Genomic DNA, 12263 nt, shown 5'->3' with positions numbered 1-12263 from the left:
AGTTGGGGTTTTATTTTAGGAAAGTTTAATTTTAACAAGTATTATTAGGGAAGGAATTAGGAAAATCTAAAAGAGGAAAGTTTAGGGAAGAGGGTTAGTAGAGAAGGGGTGTAAATATCCCACTTATGAGGCAAATCAACTTTGCCCAGAGTGGAGAAACCCCAAGGTAAACTTCTCTCTCTCTCCTCCTTATTTTTCTTTCTTTTTCTTTTTCCCCTTCCCCTTATTTTTTTTTTCGGCTGCTCTTTCCCCCCCACCGCTGCCAGCCACCGGCAGCTGGTGGCCGCCGCTGCCAGCAGCCGGCAGCCGGTGGTGGCTGCCGTTTCCTCCTCCCCTTTTTGTTCCCCTTTTTCGAACCACATATAAAAAAAAAAAACTTAGCTTTCTTATTTTAATTTAATCTATGCTTAGATCTAATTATAATTTATGAGTTTTGGGATTTAATTTTGATGTTTGATTGTTGTAATCATGCTAATTAATTTTCAGCTTTGGTTTTAATTTAAAAAGCCCCAATTTTTGAAACCCTAGGTTCTTGATATATGAGATTATGAAAGAATATGAGGTATTAATGTTTAGATCTTCAATTAAAGTGTTTTAAGACTAAATTACAGCAAGTTTTAATTAGAAATAAAGTGCTGGAATTTTATGTAGAACACTTAATATTATGTTTTTGAAGGAAATTTAAATTACCCATTAAGTGGGACTTAATTATGGTGTTTTAAATATAATTTCAGCTTATTCTAATTATTTTATGAGGGGTTTTAAAATAGTATATATTGCTGGAAATTTGTTTAGAGTGGATTTTAATGCTCTATTATAATTTTAATGTGTAGGAGACTTCGAAGTGAGCAATTTTTACTAGTCGTGGCGATTTTAAGATCGTATTCAAGGTACGTTCGTGTACTTAGCATAGTTATGCTGATGTAGTAGCATGCTAAATGTGTTTGATTAATTAAAAATAGTATCATGCTAGGTTTGGAATGGAAATTTGTGATTTGAATGTTATTAGTGATTGAATTGAGAAGCATGATTTACTTGTGATGAGTTATTGAATGGAAATTTATAGTTTGAAATATTATTTATGAACCACATGTTTATTTATGGCTTGATAGAGAGCATGTTTAATCAAACTAATTGTTTAATTTTGTTTGGAATATTGAAAAGGAATTTTATTATGGTTCATATAATTTTTATTGATGCTTTAAGTATGAGGAAGGAGCTATATAGGTGTCTATGTACACAAGGAATAAATAGTATGTTGGTGCCTTTGTGTACTTAAGGTGTTTTTTAACACCGAGGGATAGGATTTTTGGCGCTTTATGCGTTTAAGGTGTCTTTGACACTGATGTAGAATTAAAAAGGGTTCAACATTAAATATTATGTGGTCACTAAATATTCAAGAATTAAATTGGTATGTTTGATTGATTGAATTATTATTGATGATTGAATTGTTATGCTTTGAGAGTCATCACCAAATCTAATAATATGTAAATAACGTAAAGTGAAAGAGATTACGCATCAAAACTCTTGGAACTTATATACCTTGAGTATGAACATATGGGGGGAGTTATGTGACTTTGTATTTGATCATAACTTCTAACGGAGTACAGGACGCTGTACATTCCTTTTTATTATTATTATGCGCTGGAATTCCACCACCTATGTGTGGTTTGTCGCTGGCACGGTTAGCTCCCGTGTCAGTTAACCTCAATTTATTTGGGGGAGGTATAGTTGGAAACCCGTTCGATGCGTAATCATCGCTAAATGGATTATTTAGTGTCCAGTTAAAGTGTCTTGTTGATTGTTGTGTGTGCTTGTAAACAGGTGCAATGAGGTAAGTGTGTGATGATAGAGAAAGCATGTTAGTGTGTTTAATTACGTTTATGTACTCAGCTTTGCTGATTGTGTGTGTTGTGTGTGTTTGGCCATGTCTTTATCTTGGCCCTACGATGATCCATTTTAATGGAGAGTAGTGGGGGCAAGTAGAGATACACTTTTCAGGTATTGAAGCATGTTCATGACGGGGCATGAGTGAAGAGAGAATCATGCTAGCTTTCATTAGGATATGGCGTGTTTATGCTTTGACTCTTTGATGATATTTATTTTATGGACTAACGCAAAAGTTTGGTTGATTCGGTTTTGAATAAGGGCCTTAAATGGTTCCAAGTTGTAGTGGATTTTATTTGACTTTGGTTTTGTTGGTTTTCAACTTTACTTTCGTTGGTTTGGCTTTTGAATTGATTTATTTACATAGTTTTGATTTTTAAGTCTTCCGCTGTGTATCTTTGATAGTTGCCTTAGCCGTTTTCACGGTGGCGGTAATGTCATAGATATTCCTAAAATTTAAAGAAAAGGAATTTCTAGGGTGTTACAAACTGTCCCGACAAACCAACATGAGTCCTTCCGGCACATTTAGTCCTCATCATGCGCACCCCTAGAAAACTTCCCAGGAGGTCACCCATCCCAAAACTACTCCCAGCCAAGCACGCTTAACTATGGAGTATTCTTAGCGCATGAGCTTCCTAAAAGGAAGATGCATCTTGTTGATATGAGTAGTATATCAAACTCCTTTTAAAGCAATCATGAGGAATATTACATTGTCGGCTATACAACTTTGCCTCTCGAACGAAGTATTGAGGGAAATTGCCAATGAAACTACTGCGGAGGATCTATGGACAAAGCTGGAGTCTCTTTACATGGAAAAGAGTGTCACCAACCGTCTACTACTCAAGAGTAGACTCTACGATCTCCGCCTTGAGGAAGGTAATTCGCTTAAGTCTCATTTAGATGAATTTTCCTCGATTGTCATGGATCTTCAAAATATTGATGTGACATTGGATCATGAAGATCTTGCAATCTACTTGTTATGTTCATTACCACCTTCTTACAAGCATTTTCGTGAAACTATCTTGTATGGTAGAGATGACTTGAGTATAGATGATGTTAGAGATGCTTTGACCCAAAGGGACTTAATTGATAATCAATTAATTTCTAAATCATCTAATAACTCCAATGATGGTTTGTTTGTGAGAGGTAGAAACTTTGAGAAGGGTTCTACTAGTAATGGTAATGGGGGGAAGAACAAGGGTCGGTTTAAGTCAAAGAAATCGAATCCTAACCGTAACAAGACTTGCAATTATTGTCGCATTAAGGGCCACATTAAAACGAAATGTTGGAAGTGGCAAAAGAAACAATTGGGAAATGGTGATGCTAAGAACACAAAGGGAAAAGACTCTCACACTACGTCGAGGCTAGTTATGTTGACACCGATAGTGATAGTGGTGCATTGGTTGCCACTCATGGGAAATTCAAGGGAAAGGATGAATGGTTTTTAGATTCCGGTTGCTCTTTTCATATGACCCCCAACAAGGATCTCTTTAGCTCTTATGAGGAGTATAATGGAGGTAATGTCACAATGTGAAACAATGCTATTTGCAAAGTGATTGGAATTAGGACGGTTGCCATCAAAATGTTTGACGGTGTTGTGAGAACCTTAACTAAAGTTCGTCATGTTCCGGAGCTCAAGAAGAATTTGATATCTCTTGGCACCCTTGACACTAATGGGTGCAAGTACATAGCGAAAGGTGGAGTTTTGAAGATTGTGAAAGGTGCTCTTGTGTTAATGAAAGGTTCAAAAGTGGGTAGCTTGTATACATTACAAGGATCCACCATAGTTGGCTCGGCAAATGTTTCCACTGGTACTATGAGGGATAGTGAGACCAAGTTATGGCATTCGAGACTTGGCCATATGGGGGAACATGGTATGTCGGAGCTTTGTATGCAAGGTCGTTTTGGAAGCTTGAAGCTTGGGAACCTTGGCTTTTGTGAGCATTGTGTGTATGGTAAACATAAGCGGGTTAGCTTCAAACTCGCAATTCACAACACCAAAGGGATTCTTGACTACATCCATTCGGATTGGTGGGGTTCTTCTAAAGTCCCTTCTATTGGTGGTTGTAATTATTTGCTCACTATGGTTGATGATTTTTCTAGGAAAGTTTGGTCATTCTTCATCAAGCATAAAGATGATGTCTTTGATGTTTTTCTTGATTGGAAGACCATGATTGAGAAGAAGAGCGAGAAAAGAATCAAGACCTTGAGGACCGATAATGGTCTAGAGTTTGTTGAAAAGAAGTTCACAAAGTATTGTTCCAAGAATGGCATTGTGCGGCATCGAACTTGTGTGGGTAGACCTCAACAAAATGGGGTTGCGGAGAGAATGAATAGAACTCTCCTAGAGAGAGAAAGGTGTATGCTCTCACAAGCAAATATAGGGAAATCTTTTTGGGCGGAAGCCGTATCAACGGTTTGTTACTTGGTGAATCGCTCTCCTCACTCGGCCCTTAACTTCATGTCACCACAAGAGGTATGGTACGGAAAACCCGTTGATTATTCTACTTTGAAAGTATTTGATTGTCCGGCTTATATTCATGTAAATGATGGTAAACTTGAACCTAGAGCTAAAAAATGTATTTTTGTAGGCTATGGTTTAGGTGTTAAGGGTTATAGAGTATGGTGTACCGAATCTAGAAGAGTTATAACTTCTAGAGATGTAGTCTTTGATGAAACATGTATGTTTGCTCCCGAAAAGGAGATTTCTATATGTAATGATGATGTAGGTACACACCATGATACCGAGGAGGAGGTGGAGCTCGATGATGAGCATCCACATCATGAAGATGGTCCCTCTCTAAGGAGACCTCGTGAAGCAACACCACAAACCCAAAAGAAATCCATTGCCGAAGAGAGAGCAAAAAGACAAATCAAGCCTCCAAGTATATACATTGAAAAGTGTGATTATGTCCAATATGCTCTCACCGTTGCAAGTCAAGTTGAGACTAACAATGATGATCCATGCTCCTTTAAAGAAGCAATGTCTCAATCCGATGCCAGCAAGTGGTTAATAGCCATGAAGCAAGAGACGGAATCTTTGAGTAAGAACAATACTTGGGAGCTATGTTGTGCACCAAAAGGCAAGAGAATTGTTGGGTGCAAGTGGGTGTAGGAGAAGAAAGAAGGTACACCGGAATCGGGCGGTTCTATCTACAAAGGCAAGAGTTATTGCAAAGGGTTTCACGCAAATTGAAGGCATTGACTTTCATGAAGTTTTCTCACCGGTTGTGAAACACTCATCCATAAGGGTGTTGCATGCCTTGGTAGCTATTGAAGACTTGGAGCTACACCAACTTGATGTGAAGACCGTGAATTGGAGGAAGAGATCTACATGAGACAACCGGAAGGGTTTGAGTTAGTTAGAAAGGAAGATCATGTATGCTGTCTTGTGAAGTCCTTGTATGGTTTAAAGCAATCTCCAAGGCAATGGTACAAATGCTTTGATTCGTTCATGTTGGCACATGAGTTCACAAGGAGTTCGTTTGATAGTTGTGTTTACTTCAAAGAACTTGAAGGTGGTTTCTTATCTACTTACTCTTATATGTAGATGATATGTTGGTGGCTTGCAAGAATATGATTGAGGTTAACAACTTGAAAAGGTTGTTGAGTAGTGAGTTTGATATGAAAGATCTTGGTGAAGCCAAGAAGATTCTTGGTATGGAGATCATCCGTGATAGGAGTGCGGGTGTGTTGTATCTTAGTCAAAGAAGATACATAGAGAAGGTGCTTGAGCGTTTCTCCATGATGCATGCAAAATCCGTGTCCACTCCATTGGGTTCTCATTTTAAACTCTCAAAAGAGCTTTGTCCTCAATCTAAAGAAGAAGAGAAAGATATGGCTCACATTCCTTACACAAGTGCAAATGGAATTGTGATGTATGCCATGGTATGTTCAAGACCGGATATAGCTCATGCGGTGAGCATGGTAAGCCGGTATATGTCAAGACTAGGAAAGGTCCATTGTGAAGCCGTGAAGTGGTTGTTGAGGTACTTGAAAGGAACAACAAATGTTTGCCTTGAGTTTGGAAGAGATGCAAATGAACTTGTTGGCTATTGTGATTCGGATTATGTAGGAGACTTGGATGATCGGAAATCTACATCCAGTTATGTTTTTACTTTGGGTTTGCATCGTTCCGTAATCAAATTCAAAGTCCCAAAAGGTCCTATTTCATAACACACCCCCTTAACCTTTGGCGACAAGGTGGATTACACCAATCCTAAAGACGTTTATAGAGTAAGTGATCCACCAATGGTACAGCCGATAAAGATTATGGGTTTCTAACACTTAGCTTCCATCTGCAAACTACACTGCAAACAACACACTAGATAAGATTCTGAGGGTGCACGACATCAAAGTCCAAGATAATAAAATTTTCAAACAAAATGCAATTAGAATATTAGATTAATTTTGCCATCTCTTTATCATTGTCATCCTCTCCAAGTATAGTTGCATTACCAGGATAAAGGCTATGTATCATTTTATCATGAGTCATCCACTTCTTAATGTAGATGGTGTTTGGAACAGCTATTTATCTCTCACAACCATGGATGAGACCAGGCAGGCAAGAAGGGATTAAGACAGCAATGGACGAAGGATGGATTTAAGCTGTAAAGCAAAAATGTTGACAATAGCTCCTATGAGTGTTTTCCTAATAGGCTGTGCATTGATAATGACTAACCAGTACAGGGTCAATTTTCTCTTGATGCTTCCGGACTTCTGGTAATTTCAAGCTTTTTTTAGGCTGCAGCAGAGTACGGTCAAGACTCAAGAGCCATCCTCAGAAAATAACACATTTACGTCTGTCAAATATGAAGATGAATAGTCTGATGTCTGGAAGAGATAATCTGTATCAAACATCCTCATAATATTTTGGCCAGCTATTATTGCTGAAATGATTTGGTTTTGATGCTATAATCGACATATTGGGTGCATCTGATACGAATAGCATTCAGAGAAGACAACAAATTGCTTGTGTTATTAGTATTAAGAGCAATATATAAATGCTGCAGTAAAAGTTGCTCTAAAAGGTCAATAGAGCAGCTACCTCACAAGAATATGGCTTGACATCTTTACAAATAGTTCCTGTGCTGTTTTTTGTAAGAAATAGTGCTATACACAGCTAATACACTGAATTCTGTACGTATAGCTGAGGTGAAGATATCTGAATGAGTTAAAAACAGGGTTAACAAACTTCAGCAGCTCCAAATCTGTAGCTTTCACAGAATCACACTAACCCCATCTGGCCGTGTACAGCATTATATGTAAACTGCAAAGTTATGCAAACCCGTAGTAAACAGATTGCAGAAGAGAATAATCAACAAATATGGTCTCATATCGTAGTGAATAAAAGAAAATACCTGGAGAGAATTACAGTTAAAGGAGTACTCAAGCTGACCCTTGTTGCTGGTGAAGCTTTAGAGGAGATCGTATGCAATCCTGGTGGTGGTGGTGAGGTATCAGCTGATGTCGGTGTCAAGTCCATTTCTGGAGTTGGAGAAAGAAGAGTTGGAGAACCTACAATAAATTACTAAGATTATTTTAGTACCCAATCTCATGAATAGAGATTACATCATGCTCCAGTTGACATATCGAAAGATAAATACCTGAGAACTGCTCAGAAGTAGTATTTATTCCAGACTCTGGACCTGCTGTCATGAATTGCATTACAATTATATCAATTATGGATCTGTTTGGTTGATTACTTTGAAAGCTCAATTAGCGAGTTAATCCAACACTAAATTTAGTACCTGCGCTTTGGAGAGGGGGTGATGCCTCAGAATCTGGACAACGGAAAAGTAAGAAAGACAAAATTATTAGTCCAGAGAGAAATAGACAAAACTATTATAAGTGAGATTGTAGTAACATGTATGTGGATGATTTCCTAGTTAATACTCAATTGTAATGGGGAATATTATATAATACTTCGTATTAACTAAGTAGCATTACTTCATTTGATAGTTGTAGTATTGTATTCTGCTACACATCCTAACTAAGGGTTTTACCTAATTACAGATTTATAGCTGCTTACTTACCAAAATATTGTTTCATCACCTCTACTTTGTGTTAAACAAAGTTAAAGCTCAATACATTGGAGATTTTCGTAAAATGAAGTTAACAATATTAGTACAAGTTAACTATATCCGTAAATTATTTACATCTAGAAGGGCTAACCACATTTGAGTTCAATATCATCATACATTGTTCATAATAACTGATATTGCAGTTTATACCAAGACTCACTCAAATCATTCAACTCTTAAACCAGAATTTCAATGTATACTAGACATATCTAGGGACATGGTAACCAAAACCCGGCTAGGATTGAGCCTTGCCTACGCCACAACTCTTTTTGACTAACTCGATCAGCTAAAAGGTGAACACCAATAGAGTAAGAAGATGCACCTCATCACATAACACCAAAGTAACCAATAATAAAGCTAACACTCTTCATTTACCATGTCTATGTACGAAAACAAGCCCTTCTAACCACCATCATAGAGAGATGATAATCATACATTCCGTGAGTATATTACATTTACAGCCTAACACTCATAGCAAATTCCGCGTAAACCTAGCTCTATATACACCCGGGTGCAAGATGGACTTCGGACAACCAAACAATTGCCACTTCCAAATCACGAAAACCTCAACACTTTTCAATCAAATTAAAAATAATCCAAACGCTAACAAATCGACCACATTGAAATTACAAGCACCTTAAAATTTAGTATTATATCAGATAATTTCATAATTTCAAACAGTATATTTTTGGTTTCCTCTTTTAATTTACTGGATCATTCCAGGTTACGAAAATAAATTGAAAAGTCGTCAAAATCCCTCAAATTAGGGTTGAGCAAAATGAAATCAAATAAGAGCCAAATTGAGCAACAAATCAAAGCAACAACACAAATTAAAGATTATCATAAAATCAAAGAATTCAAAATGAAGAGAAAAATTAAATGAATTAAACCTGAGCATAAATACTTGAGAGAGAAATCAGTTAAGGAACCGAAGTTACTCTGGTGAGGAGGAGGACAAATGGAAGAGAGAGAATGAATCTTATCGGAATCGAGCGGAGCGCTGAAAATGGGAGGTTGAAGAAGAAGATAGCACAAGCAAAATCCACGCCCAGAAATGAGAATGTCGTTGTAGTTGAGACAACAATCGTCGGAAACAGAGGAGGAGAAGTTACTTGGTGGAGATGCAGTGTATGGAAGACATGGTGAGAAGGAGACTAGTTCTTTGCTGCAGTGTTCTGACGCCATTGTTGAGGTTGAAGTTAAGGAGGAAGGAAGGAGGTTGGTGGAGAGGAAAAGAGTTAGGAGAGACAAAATTGCAGTGTTGATGACCGCCATTGTTGAGTTGCTCTAAGCTCAGAGAGAGAAATAGAGGGGAATGTGTCAATGTCACACCTTATATTGTTTAAGGCGGGAAAGAATTGCTTATATTGACGTCGTCAGTTCGTTTCGGTTAAAGGCGTCAATTTGGGTGTTTGGATCGGATTTGGGTGTCTTGATCGGTCCGTAGGATCATCGAATTGGATCTATTTAAAATCGAGTCACTATATTATCGTCTCCATACAAATCAAAATCTGATTTTGGTTTTTTTTTTTTTTTTTTTTTTTTTTTTTTGGGGGGGAGGTGGGTCTGTTTCGAATTAGGTCGGTCGAGTCAGCTTTTGACACCTCCAATTGCCCCTTTATTGTTGACTACTTGGAATAATTTGATATCATATGATATTATACTTTCTTATTAATATATAAAAATCAAATGTTATTGTGTATGAGTAAAATGTTGATAAAATAATCTCAATTTATATTTTCAATTTCTTGAAACTTTAATGTGTATATTATGATCTTATGGCTAGACTTAAGACCCGTGCAACGAAAATCACGCAAATGGTAATGAGAAGAATTTTATGGTATGGAATAAAACTATGATTGGCATCGTTTTTTGTTTTCAGTTTCAGTTTTTTTTTTTTTTTTTTTTTAAACAAAAAACCAAAAACTAATTGGAAATTAAACAAGAAAAAGATGTTTCCACTTTTCTGTTGTCAGTTTTCAAAATTATCATGATTTTAATTAGTTTGACTAATTTTTGTTTCATTATATGACTCACTGGGTTAATTCCCGTACCTTGCACGGTAATTTTCAATAATCATTTTTAAATTATCATTTTAATTTATAATTAATTTTTATAAATAAAATAAAATCTAAAAATATAGTTGACAAATTTTGATCAAAATAAAGGATTACATGTATAAAATGATGTAATAAGTTATCAAACTTATGTTAAGAAATTTTTTTTATAGCTATATAAATATTTTACGTTAAAGATTTGTTAAATCTTTTTGGAAAAATTGATGAGATTAATCCCAACTTTGCCTCAATCGTTCAAAATAAGCCTGATTATAGATTATTTTTTAATAATCCGAACTTCAATATTAATTTGCTTTCAATGGTCCCAAGTGACCAGATGAATATGTAAATTTTTTTTAACAAAAAGTTAAATATACATGTATAACTACATGATTGGTCAAAATAAGTTTAATTTTTTATTTAACTGCTAATCAAATATTAACTAATATTTTAACTACCTATTTTAAAAAAAATAAAAACCTATTTTAAAAAATCAGCACCACCACCATCCAGCGCCAGCACTCACCTCCCCGGCCCCCATCCACCGCCCAGCAGCCCAGGCGACCCCACGGCCTCACCGCGTCCAGACCCACTCCCCTGCCCCGCCCCCGCCGTCGTCCTTCCCCCTAAACCACCATAAGCCCACCACGAAACCCCTATCCTCCCCCCAAAATCCTTAAAACATAATCCTTCCCCGATGCTTAAATTGCCTGACGCCCCTCCCCCAACCCTCGAAACCCCTATTAGTTAGGGTTATGAGGATGAGCGAGGTAGAAATCGGGGATTTTTTGCAGCGGGAGAGGTTTTTCTCAGGGATTTCGGGGGAGATGGGGGTAGTTTTGGGGTGGCGGACGACGACTAGGGGTAGTAAGGGGAAGAGCTACGCTGTTGGTCGGCATGGGGAAGGTGGGTCTGGGGTCGGGGCCTTGGTTGCGGCAGAAGTGTGGTGCCGGAGGTAGCTGGAGTTGCCGGGAGGTGGTGGTCTTTAGTTTATTAATTGAATTTTATTTAATTTAAAATTATTTTTTAAAATTTGTTTTTTTTTTACCAATTACGCCCTGACACGTGTCAAATAACTTGTTATAACAAGTTGGATGACCCGGTTGGGACCGTTGGAAGCGTATTAATGTCAAAGTTCAGATTATTCAAAAATATTCGAAAGTTGAGATTATTTTGAGCGTATAAGGCAAAGTTGGGATTATTTTCGTCAATTCTTCCAATTTTTTTTTTTTTTTAATTATAAGTAATTATATTGTATAAATTTAGAGAAATATTTTTGTATAAGATTTGTTTCTTAAAAAAAAAAAAAATATTAAGGACACACCAGGAGATGACGCATGTCATTGCTGGTGTGTCTTTTAGTATATAGTTATTGATTGATTGATATTATATGAGTTTGAAAACCAAAAAATAGAAAAACCATAGGATATTATATGAGTTTGAAAACCAAAAAATAGAAAAACCATAACAATGCCAAACGAACCCTATATTTCAGTTTTGATTTCATTTTGTTTTCAATTCAATTTAGATTAGTGATTTAATTTGGGTAATGTTATATGTAGCACTTAGGGCTATGAACAAGCATTTAATAACTTTCCTTACTTAGTATTAATTTAGGAATGTATGACAAAATCACTCGCAAATCAGTGTAATTAATATTATATTTTTTTATTTGTTTTTTTTTTTTCCATTGTTTGCTTCTTATATGTAGTCCTAAAGGCTATATTTAACATTTTTATTATCAGTCTAAAAAGCCATGACCTCAAGTTTAAACTCTAACGTGTTAGCCATTAAACTATTACTCGTCATATTACATGTCATTCAGTAAAAATTAAATATTACATAGTAATAAAGATTCTTATCATAGAAATAATGCAAGAACTCCAGGCCAAATTAAACATATACTTCCAATGTAACTCTTGCCGCAAGGTATATTAGCTAGCTAGAAGCTCTTTCCCCAAGGTATGGGATGTTGCTTGCTCGAAATTTGGGATATGAGAATTGAGAAGTTCGAACTTGAATGCGATGCCTTGACTGTCTGCAATGCTATCAACCAGAGACGAAATGGTCGTTCTGTTTTTGATCTGGTGGTAGATGATATTATAGGTGCAGGGGATCAATGTCTTGATTTGGCTATTAATCACATAAGACGAAATGACTATGTTGTAGCCCATTTGTTTGCTAGATTAGTACCTGTTAATGGTGTTGAACAATATTTTGTAAGTTCCTTCCCCCA

This window comes from Chenopodium album, chromosome 5 (assembly GCF_948465745.1).
Source record: "Chenopodium album chromosome 5, dcCheAlbu1.1, whole genome shotgun sequence".
NCBI lineage: Eukaryota > Viridiplantae > Streptophyta > Magnoliopsida > Caryophyllales > Amaranthaceae > Chenopodium > Chenopodium album.
The sequence above is the reverse complement of the archived record's forward strand: the minus strand, read 5'-3'. Positions refer to the sequence as shown.